This window comes from Tenrec ecaudatus, chromosome X (assembly GCF_050624435.1).
Source record: "Tenrec ecaudatus isolate mTenEca1 chromosome X, mTenEca1.hap1, whole genome shotgun sequence".
In the NCBI taxonomy this organism is placed as follows: Eukaryota; Metazoa; Chordata; class Mammalia; order Afrosoricida; family Tenrecidae; genus Tenrec; species Tenrec ecaudatus.
The window spans coordinates 5,292,341-5,308,074 of NC_134548.1; the positions used below are offsets into that span (position 1 = coordinate 5,292,341).

The window sequence follows — 15,734 nt, forward strand, 5'->3', positions numbered from 1 at the left end:
TCCCCATTGCTATGTGGAACCCCAAGATACTCTGCAAGAAGGAACTCTTGAACAGGTCATGCAGGACCTGACCCTGACCTTGCCGATGAGCAGGCCCCACTCCATACGTTTGCTTTCCTCTCATAGTTGGAATGGGTCTGATGCAATCATCGTTGATTTCAAGCTGTGATGTCACAAGGTAACAAGATCCAAATAGGGTGAAGGGGACAGTCGGAGTGCTTCAGTTGTGACCACCCATAGTTTGTAGAAGGCTATGGGGACAGTGGAAACCCCAAATCCATGAGCAGAGTAGCTAGTCAGATGAAGCCTTTGCCAGATGTCCTGTGGCCACAGGCAAGGGATAGGAACAGTTAACTATCAGACAGATTATTGCAAACTTGATGGTGGATGGAACCATGGTAAGGTAGAATAGTGGGTCAGATGACCTCCCTCTTGACCCAACCTGAACTTGTTCTAGGCTTCAGTATTCCTGGCTTGTTCCACGACAAGGTCTCTCTTCTGCCTCTTGTAATAGTACTGCTGGTCTTTTCTTTCTCTTGAATTTGTGTTTTCCCCCTTATTTCTGTTTCATTTCAATTTTTCCCACTGTTGCTATTGGGTCTCCCAGTTTATGAAGCATGGGCGGAGTGGATGCATAGAGATAATAACTGATGTAATAGTTTACCAGGGACAGCATGTGGGGAGCTGGAGGGGAATCGGGGAGCAAGCAGTGAAAGCGGCAGTGGGGATGGGGGACTAGAACTGATTTTCATCATGCTTCCACAACTATTTTTAATCATGGAGTTGTGTGATATGTGAAGTTAATATCAAGAAAACTACCAAAAATAAGGAACCAAAGTAGACCAATGGTCACCATAGGTGAAGCAGGAAGAGTTTTGCTTAGGGGGCATTCAGTTTATGTTAATGGTGGCGGAATAATTGGGAAAATGATTTCAGTAATGGTTGTACATCATGCAGAGTATCCTCCATGGAACTGAATTAAACACATGCAGAAGATGTTGATTGAGAGACTGTTGCCTTGTGTATATTTTTGCCAGGATTAAAAATCAATTACACTAATAATCATGAGTAACCAGAATGAAGAACATGTTCTAAGCTTGGTAGTGGTAGTGATTGAATAGCTCTTCTCGGTGGGACTGTGCTATGGAATGGTATGATAGGGGGATCAAGGGCCAAGACAATTGTTTTCTATTCTCAACCCCACCTTCATTCTCTGGTTGTGACTCCACTTACAAAAGCACAGTAAGTTTCCTAAATGAGTGAGATTTGGGGTTAGGCTCATGAGGCTTAGGTCATGTTCACTACGATCATGTGGGAGGTTGGAAGTGTTGGTCAGAAGCTGCATCTGGTATGACCACTCTGAAGTCCACCCTTCTTTGTAACCAGGCCACATGGATGGCAAGATACAAAGAGATCTGCTGGGATGTGCAGGCACCCCAGATGTTATGAAGGGACAACTTCCCCCACCACCTTCCAATAGAGAACCCCACTGCCTACCACCCTGCCCTACATTTCTGCTTCCAACCACTTGCACTAGCTGACAATAAAGAACTCTTTGTAACATGTGTGGCATTTATTCTGTATTGGGGGGACTATAAAACTCTAGACCAACACTCCTCAACCTGTTCGTCCCGACCCTTTTGGGGGTTGCATGACACTGTCACAGGGATCGCTCCATAACAGGAGCAAGATTACAGTGATGATGTAGCAATACAAATAGTTTTATGATGAGGGGAGGGTTTCACCACAACACAAGGAACTGTATTGAAGGGTCACAGCATTAGGAAGGTTGAGCACCACTGACCTAGATGGCCATACAATGAGTACGTTGCTGTGTCTATTCCTGACATGGAGAGTGGTTGTAGGACTCAGCAGAAACTGGCACCTGAGTTGAGCATACTGGTCACCCCTCTACATCTGTCTCACCTCACCACCTCTTCAGCAGTTTTAGGCCACCTTCATTTGCCATGCTTCATTCTCCGGGTCCCCTCAGCTGAACAGTGGTGCTCAGTGTCAGTTCAATTGTCATGATGTGCTCCTTGGAGTCCTGGTGGTGTCCTGACGACTTAGCCCTGGCAGTGGTTGGAAGGAAGTACTTCTAGTCATGTTACATTTTTCGAGTGGGTAATCCCTCGCTTCTTGGCTTTGCTAGAGGAAGAATTCACAGTGAAGCCTGGCTTGTGATCCAAGTGGGTTTTTATAAAGGAAGTTTCAGGTTGTCCAGTCTCAGGAGTCCATGCCGTTTCAGGAACGTGTGCCAAACCACGTGGAAGCTAAGGCTGAGGCTCACCACTGTACACGGGCAACCTGGTGGGACTGCGCACCAACTTGTGGTGCCCTGACGCCAGAGACAGCGGCACAGAGCAGGATAAACAGAATCTCTGACCTTCCAAGGGGGTCCAAGATCAGGTGAGAAGTGAGGCTGTGGGCTCTGAATAAGCCCGGAATGGGTACATGTGCTTCCCGAGTAGGGCTGGGCTGGGTGCTAAGGGTGCCCACTCAAGCGGTGTATGTAAACCTCTCCCCTCCAACTGCCTCTGCCAAGGAGAAGGGTAAAGAGACCAGTATTCCTGCTGATAGAGTATTTTACACCAGTGGCTTGGGAGGTGTGGTCAAAGGTGTTGGTTGACCCCAATAGCTGAATCAACTTCACCTGGGCCTATTGTGGGCCACACAGGTATAATGCCCATGTGGCTCGATGGTGGGGGAGGCAGTCTAAATTGGAGCATACCCAGTTCATGGGTCTTCCTGGTTGACAATTGCCCCATTATCCTTTCCCAATATCTTGTAGAGGGCCTGTGCAGAGACAACCCTGTACCTGTCTTATAATTTTTGTACTGCCGTGTGACTCAGAGATAACCTTTGGAGGACACCAAGACGGGTATGGAATGCACTGTGGCTATCTGCGAGCCCACTCAACAGCAGCCTTCTCTGGGGCCAAGGGTAACGTATGGCAGGCATCCCTTTTCTTTCCCCCCGGTGCGCCATCCTGCCCTGTCCCCCTGTGTTTCCTGCTTCTATGTAGGGCAGTGTCGGCGTCTCCGAAGGACCTTGCAGGCTTCCCCCAGCCTTGCTTCCTGGGATATGGTGGGGAATCCAGTCCTCAATGGCTTTTGACTTTTCGTTGGTCTGCTCTGTGTTCTAGCAAAACGACTGTGGGCGCACAAGTCAACCGAATTGGTCTCTGTGAGTTTCTGGTTCCCGTAGCTTGCCCTCTGCCAACTTAGCTGAACCCCGCGGCTGCCCGCTTACTTGCAGGGGAGCCCACAATGTGATTCTGCACTCCCCAACAAGGTGGCACCACTCCATATCCTCCACCCTCTTTTTTATGGGCCACTGAGCACTTGGCTTGTTGCTGACCTCTGCAAGATGATGCCTTGAGTTCCAACCACGTAGGAGCTGCCAAGTGTGCTAACCCTTCCCAGTTTCCCGGAGGTTGGCCAGGCTTTACCCACAGATTCTCTTCCCCACATCATCCCCTTTTTTCTCCTGGTTTTAGCGTAGAAGATGTGGGCCTAGTGCTAACGACACCTTTTCCAATCGTGACAACAAATGGGAAGTCCAGGATCAGGAGAAGAAGAATGTGAGACATGCAGGTATGGACACCATATCTAACCAATGCCAGTCCACTGCCTCCCAGGTCCCAGGACCCCTGCTGCACTTGGGCACACCATCCCACAGGTGTGTTGGCATTTGCGCCAAGGGGCAAAGTTTGCCCTACTGGAAACAGGCCTCCCCGAGGTCCATGCTACCATTGTAAACAAACTGGCCACTGGCATCGCTCTGCCCTATGGGGAAACTCAAGAGGAGAGCAATCTGCTAGCCAGTCTGTACCTGGTACCTGGACAAAGCAGCCCATCCAGATGGCCCCAGCACAAAAGATTGCTTTCCCTGGTCTGGAACCCTGGTTGTGCATGGATGTTGGAAGGTGGGCCAATACATTCTCTCTTAGTGCTGTCTATTCTGTCTTACCACCTCCCCCGGACCCTTGGCACCTTGCGCCTGCACCATCTTTGGACTGTCAGGAAATCCTGTAGCCAAACACTTTACAGAACCCTTAAGGTGCCTATGGACAAGCTCTATTTCACTCACAGCTTCCTAGTAGTCCCTGAATGTCCAGCCGCTCTCCCAGGCCAAGATGTACTGTCTAAACTACACAGCTACATCGTCATTAGGCCTCATCCTAGTTCCACTAAAGTATTCCAAATGTCCCTGACCTCAGCAGAGCTGCAAAGTCCCCCACAGGAATAGTGGGAAAGTGCCTTACACCCTGCCGTCAGGGACACGGGAGTCCCCGGCAGAGCTAAGGATGCAAACACTGGAACGTTTTTTCCTAAAAGGTCCCCAACAGCCTTTAGGCAAGTCAATGCTTTCACAGCACTCCTGTGTTTAAAGTAAACTGGCGCCCATGCCTGTCAGTCCTCAGATTGCTTTTCAAATCTTCCAGTGACACTAACACACACTTCCAGGGCACTGCTGACTCACAATGTTACCCCTGCCTTACCAAACTGTCCACCTGTTTGATTTCTTCCAGAAGCCATCAGGTTACCAATGTATCTAAGCCAAATGTGCCAATCCCAGGATCACCAGCTCTTGGATCACACCAACTTCGTCCATTATGGGCCCTAAGTGGGCTACCCTTCTCATCAGAAGGGTGTAGACCCCAAAGCCTCACTTTGTGCCCCTTTTGCCATCAGGAATCGGTCAGATGACTGGATGTCATCATCCAGTATCCCAATATTTTGGATCCATACTCCTGCAGTGGGGAAATGTGAGGTAGTCAGACAGCAACAGGGGGATTTTCCCTCCCATACCTGCACAGGCCTCCTACAGGAGGTTGGGAAAGGAAAACCAGGCAAGCATTAGCCACCCATGAAGACTTTAACTGGGCATGCTCCAATTCAGGCCCCCTGAGCCAGCTGAGTGTTACACCTGCATGGATTCCAATAGGCCCAGGTGGGCTTGATGTAGCTAATGGGGTCAACCAGTACCTTCAACCGTGCCTACCCAGCCAGAAGTTTAAAATACCTTGGCAGCAGGAAGGCTGGTTTCCTTTTTGTTTTGTTCCACCTGGACGGGCCCCTTCAGCGCCTGCTCCGGGCTTATGCGGCGCTCACAGCCTCTCTTTTCACTTTCTCTTGGACCCCACTCTTGGTCAGTGGCAGGTTGGAGCGAATTCTCTCTTGCCTCTTTTTACCCTGTGCCTGTGCCCGTTTGGGATGTTCCAAGGTCTCTGGCCTCAGTTCACCGTGTATGAGCATTCATTCCCACGAGGTTGCCTGGATTCTGTTTTGGGTCCCAGCTTGGACTCTGCGTGGTTTAGCACACTACCCTGAAATACCATGGACCCTTTTCAGACTGTAAAACCAGAAACTTCTCCCATCCTTTATGAAAACCCAATTGGATTACAAACCAGACTTTGGCGTGAATTCTTTCTCAAGGTATTACCCACTCGATACACTCGATACACCTAACAATAATAGATATGATTCTTTTTTATTTTATTTGTTTTTTAAGAAACGATTTTATTAGGTAACTCATACATCTCATCAAAATCCATACATATATCCAATGTGTCCAGCACATTTGCACCTTTGTTGCCCTCATCATTCTGAAAACATTTGCTCTCCACTTAAGCCCTTGGTATCAGCTCCCCATTTTCCCCCTCCCTCCCTGCTCCCCTCTCCCTCATGAACCCTTGATAATTTATAAAGTTTTAGTATTTTGTCATGCTTTGATTTAGGTGGGTGTTTTGTACTTTAGATCTTCAATTTTGTGTTGAGTATTTAAATTTTTTATCCCACTTCCTAATACCTTGTAACTATCCATGTCCTGTAACCCCTCCTGAGGTATAAAGTACTACCACACATGGCCAGAGAGTTCCTTAGAGGCAAGGCTGGCAAGATTTCATCTCACATGATTTCAACTTGCTGTCAAGGGAGACGAGTCCCAGGAGAAGATCATCAAGCTTGGTAAAGGGGAGGGGCCACACAAAAGAGGAGAGCCCTCATTGAGATGGAGTGACACGGTGCCTGCAACATTGGCCACAAACATGCGAACAATTCCTAGGATGTCCCAGGACTGTGCAGGGATTCCTTCTGTCTTTCCTAGGGTGGTTATGGGTTTGGGTCTACTTGATGCCATCTAACTAACCACCACAACCAAGAAGAATCCCTTCACATCTCTGTGACCAAGGTTCAGACAGGATGGAGGTTTTGTTACTCACCCCCAATCCTTTATGATTGATTGAATGGGAACTGAATGGAAAAGTAGCATGCTGACTCAGACAATCATACGGATTACTATGAAGGAATGGCAAATCCCAGAGGGATGACTTGCATTCAGCCAATGGCAATTTCAAGATCTATCTTGAACTCCCGTGCTCTCTCTGATGGGATGATATTGATGGGAGTACAAGAGAGTCTGGTCAATACAGTGAAGTGTCAAATTTGCTCATCTCCCGCCATGGAAGAAACATTAAGGATTCTAGGAACCACTTCAGACTGCAATTGATCACCATGTAGTCCGGAGGCATAGGTAATTATTGGCAATAGGAGTGAGAAATTTGGAATCAAAGAGGAAGGAAAAGCAGTTGGAAAATAGGATCTTGATGAGAGAAATCAGGATAGATTTTAAAAGGACGGTGGTATCTTCACCACACACGCTTTCCTTCAACAGCACAAATGGCAGTGGGACATGAGGACTTCTACGGATGTAATTTATGGAAATCAAATCGACTACATCAGTGGGAAGTGGTTTACAGCACAAAAGAGACCCCAATCCTAAACACGAGTTGAGGAGGATATTTACTCAATCTTTGAACATACAAAGACAACACAAAGCCACAGACACATGATCTGGATGAGTGGTGCCATGAACATGAAGTCATGGTAGGACCTAAGGAATCACAAGATGTTAGTAGAATAAGGCATTTTGATTATTTTTTGTTGGACATTGCACCTATCTAAACATATCATGGAGTTCAGCCTGTCAATCAGGTCGAAGTCTAAGACCACCCTTGGAGGTTGGCCTGGAATACATCTCTCTCGAGGCTGGTCCATACCTCTCTACCTTCACCTTCCTGCTTGCTGGCCATCCTAAGAGCTGCTGAAGCTCTGTGATGGTTCTACTGATGTTGGATCCATTGGATCCACTGACTCTTTACCCACTGGATGTGATCTGCATCATTGAATATGACTGCATGCAACTGATTATTATCACCCTAGCAGACCAGGATTGGACTGTGCTGTTTTCTCGATAGATAAGTACTTCTTGATATAAAACTCTTCCTTATACATGTGTCACTGGATTTGTTTCTTTAGTCAGCCCAGCCTAACATAGGCAGAGAACACTGGTAACTCTCAAATTCATGACTGATTGGCAGATCGTTAAGCACAATGAGAATGGGGAGTAAGGAAGCCAGAAGTCCGTGATTGAGACACACATTATGTCAGATACAGCTTACAAGTGGATCCTTCCGACCAAGACTGTTTGGGTACGATGGCAAGGTTATGATCCTGACTGTGCAACAAGACACTGGTCCTTCCTGGATTGCCTGGAGAGGGATGGAAGTACTCCTCTTTCCAATACACCCTGCTTCGGGGCAAGGTTAGCTACTTCATTCATTCAGGATCCCAAAGAATTTAATGAAGCTTAATCCATGTGATGTCTACTCTTGTGGTTTGTGGTTGTTGTGTGTTATCCATTCCCAACCACAAATTAAATGCTCAGATTTTAAGCACTAACATAAAAGAGATGTTGGAGAAACTCATTATTAGCAGTCAAAAATGAAGCTGAGATCAAAAAGCTATTGAAAATGACAGGAACTCATGAGAATCCCAAATTCAACCTTTGCTATATCCAACATGAATGTTAAGACCGTATCAAAAACAGATGCAATTAATTGAACACTAATGACAGAAAACTGGACCAGCTTTGGATGGCATTAAGAACATCCTGCATGAAGAAAGCAAAGTCTCATTCACAAGAGAGAAAAGAAAAATGATCCAGTTGGATGTCAATGAGACTCTGAATCCTGCCATTGGTAGAAATGTAGCTAAACCCAGTGGAAGAAATGAGAAAGGAAAAGAGCTGAACAGAATATTTCCATGGGCCACTTGAGAAGACCAAGTACGGTAGTATAGGGAAACATGCTGCCCAAGAGGGAAATCATCACAGTCATAGTAGTGAGGAGGATGGGAATTTCATTCTGTACTTGTGGTGGGGAAGAGAGGTGGGAATGGGCTGACACCCCGTGGAAGCTTTGTCTGACCTAGTCCTCCAGAAAAGTAGAGGCAGTGTCCTTCATATACAAATTGGTGTATGATTTCCTCCTTTCAATGGAGAAAGTAAAATATATGCCGACTCAAGAGGGGACTGTTTGGAGCCCTCAGGTCCAACTTGAATCAAGCTCTCCTTTACATGTCTTAGGCTATAGGGGAATTCCCTTCAGTGTACCCTCCATATCCTTCCCTATATTTCTGTTTCATGTATCTGTCTTTCCCAAGGAATTCTGCTCCTCCTGGCTTCCTGGACAACCAGGGAGATTCAGAACTACTGCTCTTCCCTTGTAAGTTCGTTGGGGGAGGGGGAGGTTTGGTGGTCAGAAAAAGTGGGTTTCTCAAGATGCCATTGGGTATATTCCATGGTTTAGGGTGAAAATGAGGAGCCTGGGTGGTGTAGGGTTACACATTGGTCCAAAGGAGAAAGACTGGGATTTGTACCCCCATGAGCAGATACAGACTCAGAAACCCACAGGTGCTTGCTATGAGTCTACATTGACGCCGGGGCAGTGAGTTTTCTTTTGAGCCAGGATGAAAGTAGGGTTGTCAAAAATCCCTTGGGGTGGAGGTGTTCACGGTGAAAAGACACAGCAGGTGAACTCCCTGAGAATTTATCAGCTGAAGGAACCGAAGAAGACCTTAAGCTGACAGAAATGCAGGGGAAGGTCCAGCCTTGAGTTACACAATGAAAAGTCTATGGACTTAATTTTGACAGATGTTGCTCCTTAAAGGAGCCTTTATGCCCTTCCCGACCCATAAAGGCCTTCTGACCAACAGAAGGACGCACTGCCCAGTCCTGTGCCATCCTCACAAGTCAACATAGGACCACAAGCTGGCAGAGAAGCGGTGGATGAAACATTGAGGGGCCATTGGAAGATGGAAGGAGCGGACAGAGTTGCTATATAAAAAGAACTAGACATTCACGCATTTCAAGAGTTAGCACATGAAAAAGGACAAAGCTTTTCCATCTGCCTGGGGATGGTCCTTTTAGTTTTGCAATATCCGTGTATTTGACCTACCTTGGAGAAGCCCGCATGTCTTTGCATCAACTTACCCTGGATCTAGAAACAGCATCTCAGCACCAGGTAGACATTGCAGGTGCCTAGAAACACTTTTATGCAGGTGACTCTCTTCATTGTAATCAGTTTTCCTATCTCTCTGCTGGCTTTTATCCCTAATAATCCTGAGTCCTGAGGCCACACCCCAGGTAAAGCCCCCTCCCAAGAATCTTACCAGAGCTATGAATCCTAACTATTCTCTATCCTAACTGCTACCTCTTTGGCGGTTCTCAACCTGTGGGTCGTGCCCCCCTTGAGGACTGAATGACCCTTTCACGGGGGTCGCCCAGTTCATAATAGTAGCAAAATTACAGTTATGAAGTAGCAATGAAAATAATGTTATGGGGGCTTGAGTGGAAAGCAAATGTTTTGAGATTGATGAGGGCAATGAATGTACAGATGTGCTTTACACAATCGATGTATGTATGGATTGTGATAAGAGTTGTATGAAGCCCCAATAAAATGATTTTTTGAAAAAAGTTTTACCCTGTCACCAAAAAAACTAAAAAATAATGTTATGGTCATTACAACATAAGGAACTGAATTAAAGGATCACAGCTTTAGGAAGGTTGAGAACCACTGCATTGTAAAAGCCCATTTTTGAAAGACCAGTGTTTCCGAAATCAGTGAGGTTTCGAGGGGTTGCATGAGCATTGGGCCACGTTTGCTATGATGAAGAAGGAGGTTGGAGGTGTGGTGTGAAGGATACATCTGATAGGACCAGTCTGACTGAAGACAGTTTCCCATGCACATGCCAAGACTAGAGATAGCAAGGCAGACAAGCCAACAGGCAGCGGCCATGCAGGCCCTCTTCAAGAAACAACAGCCAGGAGCAAGGTATATTTCTGAAAACCAAGGCCCCTGCCCTAGGCACATGCAGGCACTAGACAAAGTGGATGCCAAGACGCATGGAGATCTATAGGCACCCCTGATGTTGCAAAATGACAAGGACCACCCCCCCTTCTTCAAAGAGAGAACCCCACTGCCTACAACCTTACCTTACATTTCTGTTTCCTGCCACTGGCATTATGAGACAATGAACATCTCTTTTTAAAGCCAGGCACTCGTGGTATGTATTTCTCCTGTAGCAAGAATACAAAACTTAAGAATGTCTACTCATTCGTAAAGGTGATGCCCAGAGAACCTCCATTCATAAAGATGTTACCCAAAGAACCCTAACTCATCAAACTGATGCCCAGAGAACCCTAATTCATAAATACGATGCCCAGAGAGCCCTCAGTCATACATATAATACCCAGAGAAACACATTCATGAAGATGATGCCCACAGAATCCCATTTTAAAAGACGACGATCAGAGAGCCTCCAGTCATAAAGATGACATGCAGAGAAACACCATCCTTATAGTTGACATCTACAGAAACGCCATTCATGAAGCTGATGTTCCGCTCTTTGCCAGGTTGTGGTGGCAGGGGCGCTGTGGGCGTATCTGTAATGGCTGGACTGGGAGCAGTGGCCGGCCAGGCATGAGGCAAAGCCACATGGCAGCAATGGCAGCAGGAGACGCAGCAGTGATCGCAGCACCAGCAAGGTGGACTGGTGGACATGTGCCATTGCCAGTACCTGGGAAAGATGACGGACTTCAATGGCCAGTCCCCAGCTTGCCAGCATTTTTCATTGGAATACAAGTTGCACATTTATGGCAGTTCTGAGAGTGAGGGCAGACTTTGGCCCAGTTCAGCGCACAATTTTTGCTGAGAAGCTTGAGGGTTCCATGTGCCTTGAAGATTCTGGACATGGAGACTAGCCACAGAAATAGTTTTGTTTTGTTTTTTTGGTCGATTGCAAGCATTTTTCTTTTAATGACTCCAGTAAAATTAAACTTTGGGTAAACAAAAGTGGAAAGCAACCTTTATTAATTTATTTGCAAGCTACACTTTTAACTTGTCTCACTAGTGCCTAGATGTAGTAAGAACTGCTTTCATTTTGTATATAGTTAGATTTTTTTTTGGAGTCCGAAGATATCCATCTCTGGAAAACTGAAAACCTGGAAGGGAGTGGATGCGGCCTAATCCCTACACTTGTAACCACAGGGCTTGGAAGATCAGCTCCAGTGTTAGAGAAAGGTTACCACCATTCCAAGATAGAGGTAATGCCAAAAACACATTCTCCAGATGGCGAGATGTCCCCTCAATAGCCCTCCATAAAAAAGATGTCTCCTACAGATGCCTGGCTGCTCGTCCTGTGGTTGAATACCTATTTTTAAAAGCAATGAGATTATTGTACCCTTCCTGCTCAAGGAGCTTGTCTTTCCCACTCAAGGAGTAGTCGTCTCTCTTGGATGCCTTTTGATACTTATCACAGGGTGTTCCCCTGGCGAGCTCAGGGGACAGCCAAGGTTAAGCCACTGACCATGCTATTGTGTATGTACCTGCTGGAGGCTTGCCTGCCTCACTACTATATATACTCTCTGTAAAATAAACTCGCTCTCTCTTATTCCAACATTGGAGATGAGCCCAGTGCCTCACTTGTCTGTCTGCTTTCTTTACCTCAATTGCACATGCCACTCCTAAGGAATCGTTCGACTGTGAGGTTGAATCCCACATCCATCTACAATCATTGAAGCCCAAGTTTCATTTGGATTCGAGGGGGTTCAAAATACTTCAGCATATCTTGAAGAGAGAAGGTTCTTAATGATCAAACAACTTGAACAAGAAAAACACTGACAAATAATGGGCATTCTAGTGGTCTTTTAAATGTTTTCTGCTGTGAGACATTTCAAGATTTATTGATTCCCACCCCACCCCCATCTCCCATGCCACACCTTTTTTAATGTATAAGAAATAGCTTTATATAAAAATCATTATATATTCCCCAATAAATTGTTTAAAAAATCATTATATATTAAGAAAATATCACAGCCTAATCCAGATTAAGTCCATAAGTCTGAAACTAGCCTGTAAGTGCCCTAATAGTCCATAAATTCCCCTTCAGACTCATGCAGAATATACAATGATGCCCAATGCAGGAAGATCTCAAGCCAATGGGTGAAAAGTCTTGCAGATCCGAAAGTGTCGGTGGAAGCATCTTAGCACTGGCACAGGTCTCCATGTGGCTCCTCCAGCTCGCCAAGGGTGGCTCTTCACCACTTGTCAACAGGAATACCAAGGCTGAGAAAGAGTGTGGCTTACCTCCAGGGAGAAAGAGAGGAAGCCCCAGAATCCTCATGATAAAGCCATACCCACAAGTAAGCATCATCAGGCTGTGACCTGATTGACAGGCTATACTCCACCTCTATACTTATTGATCAAGTTGACAAGAAATTTTGTAACTACCACACCATGGTACTTGCAATATTCTTTACCAATAACATAATTCAAATACATCAATTATTACCTGGTCTTCTTTATTCAATGTCCAATTTTCTTTTCTGTTTTAAATACTTTTATTGGGGGCTCTTATATCTCTTATCACAATCCACACATTCCTTCAATGCGTCATGCACATTTACACATATGCCACCATCATTTTCAAAGCATCCTCTTCCCACGTGAGCCCCTGATATTAACTCCCCATTTCTTCCCCCTCCCTCCCCCACCCACCCTCCCTCACGAACCCTTGATATGTTATAGATTATTTCCCCCATAATGTACATCGTCCTCCATCACCCACATTTCCATGATTAGTCCCCCTGGGAGGGAGTTCTAGATTGATCCTTGTGATTGATTCCTTTCTCCCCACCACCCTCCCCTAATCCTTCTGGTATCTCTACTCTCCTTGTTGGCCCTGGGGGGATTATCTATCCTGGATTCCCTGTGTTGCGGGCTCTTATCTGTAGCAGTATGCATGCTCTGCTCTAATCCAATTTGTAAGGTAGAATTGAGGTCATGATAGTGGGGTGAAGGAAGCACCAAAGAGCTAGAGGAAAGTTGTGTGTTTCATCCATGCTATACTGCACCCTGACTGGCTCATCTCTTCCCTGTGGCCCCTCTGTGAGAGGATGTCCAATTGTCTAGAGATGGGCTTTGGGTCTCTATCCATGCCCCGTCCCCCCCCCCCCAGCCAATTCACATTGGTATGGTTTTATTCTGAGTCTTGGATGCCTGATACCTGATCCCATCGACATTTCATGATCACACAGGCTAGTGTGCTTCTTCCTTGTGGGCTTTGTTGCTTCTGAGCTAGATGGCCGCTTGTTTGTCTTCAAGCTTTTAAGACCCCAGACGCTATATCTTTTGATAGCCTGGCACTATCAGCTTTCTTCACCGCTTTTGCTTAAGCACCTGTTTTATCTTCAGTGATCGTGTCTGGAAGGTGAGCATCACAGAATGTCGGATATTTAGAACAAGGTGTCCTTGCATTAAGGGAGTACTTGAGTTGAGATCCAATGTCCATCTGCAACCTTAATTCTTAACATACAAATATGAGTACATAATTCTATTCCCCACTCATTATGTATATATTTACATATGTAATTGCCTATATTTAGGCCTCTGTAAATGTCCTTTGCCTCCTGGTTCTTTCCTCTATTTCCTTTTTACTTTCCTCTGGTCTGACGATCATGTTCAGTCTTCATTTGGGTTTAGTAATTCCTTGCTACTACATTGCCCTTGATTGAGCCCCACTAAGCATCATGGCACACTCTTACACATACCCATGCTTGCACACACATGCTCACTTTTAATTTGCCATAATTTAATGTCCAGACCCTGTGGATCTCTCCTATGAGAACATGCGGTTTCAGATAACTCACAATGCTACTGTGATAGCTATTTTTGTGCTAACACAGCACCCGTAAGAAGATATGGGTGAAGTCTTGCCCATCAATCAGGTCACAGCCTGATAGTGCCTCAAAGTGGGCTTTGCATTATCATAAGGAGAATATCGGGAACTTCTTCTCTCTCTCAGCTTCATCTTCGTTTTCATGGACCACGTGAAGATCTGTGGAGACCTGTGATATGGCCACTGCCATTGGATCCACACAACTCTACACCCACCAGCATGTGCTCTTCCTGCACTCTGCATCATTGCATGAGGCTTTGGAAGTCTGAAGAAGGACTTATGGAGTAGTATCAGACTTGTGTATTTGAGTTGGACTGTGCTGGGATGTTTTCCTAATACACAATTACTTCTTGATATAAAGCTTTCTCTTACACATATATGAGTGTCACGGGATTTGTTTCTCTAGTCAACCCAGCATAACACAGCTCTCCTCAACAAGTTCACAGGTCAACTTAAGAAGTATGGCTTGATAACTTTGGTTCGAGTTTGTGATGCTACATATGATAAAGCACCAGTTGAAAATGAAGGAATCTATGTTCTAGATTGACCATTTGATGATGGAGCTCCACCTCCTAATCAGATAGTAATCAGATGATTTTATAAGCCTCTTAAAAACCAAATGTCATGAGGATCCGGGTTGCTGTGCTGCAGGATTAGGAAGGGCACCTGTGCTGGTTGCACTTGGTCTGATGGAATGTGGAATAAAGTCTGAAGATGCAGTTCCGTTTATAAGACAAAAAAGAAGAGGCACATTCAATTCCAAACAGCTGCTGTACCTGGAGAAACACTGTCCGAAGCTACAATTGTGCTTCAGAGACACCAGTGGGCATTGTTGTTTTCAGTAGAGAGATGGCAACAAAGGCTGGAGTGATTGTGGCACTTAGATACCTGGAAATGTGAATCTGGAATCTTAATGGTGTCATCAAAGTCAGGATGGAGTCAGTAGCCTTCAAACACTCCTAATGATTGGATCACAACCCAAAATGAAATCTGACATGAGTAAAATGTATAAGAAAGGAAAAAGGGGCTGATTCAGTGAAGGGTGATTTTGTTAGTGTTGGAGTTTGAATTCCTGCCAGGATTGAATTATTTAAAAAAATCATTAAATAAAACCTTTACAAAGGAAAACCAGCAAAATATTAACCTGTACAGAACCATCTGTTGGGGAGCACATGCTTCCATTGTGCTTGTCACAGAGCTCTCCCTGCATTTTGGCATCTGACTTTTCTTTCTTTTCTCGCTGCCTGATACTAATTGTCATTGGAAAAGGGAAAGTCCTCATTGCTATAGATGTGCATGTGGTCTGGCAGCCTCATGGTCACTTAGGCTCTTCTAGAAAACACACACATGAAAGAGAGAGAGAGAGAGAGAGAGAGAGAGAGAGAGAGAGAGAGAGAGAGAGAGAGAGAGAGAGAGAGAGAGAGAAAGGAAGGAAGGAGGGAAGGAAGGAGCAGGAATGGGGTTAGGGTAGGGAGAAAAAGAAGCAGTGGCTTACATATTTTATGATCTAGTGGTTTTTAGTCTTTACTGATAATGAGGGTATTTGTGTTAGTTTCTTTTTCAGAAAACTGTCCAACATTAGTCAAAGTAGCCGAGAGCCGCTTGGTTTGGCGTTTAGTAAATTAGTGAGGAAGTGGCACTTTAAGAGAGGAG

At 45.5% G+C, this 15,734-nt stretch overlaps 1 pseudogene; it reads left to right on the forward strand.

Moving 5' to 3' along the window:
* Window positions 1–13,998: 13,998 nt before the first annotated feature.
* On the forward strand, window positions 13,999–14,926 carry LOC142434570 (protein tyrosine phosphatase type IVA 2-like; annotated as a pseudogene).
* The last annotated feature ends 808 nt before the right edge of the window (window positions 14,927–15,734 follow it).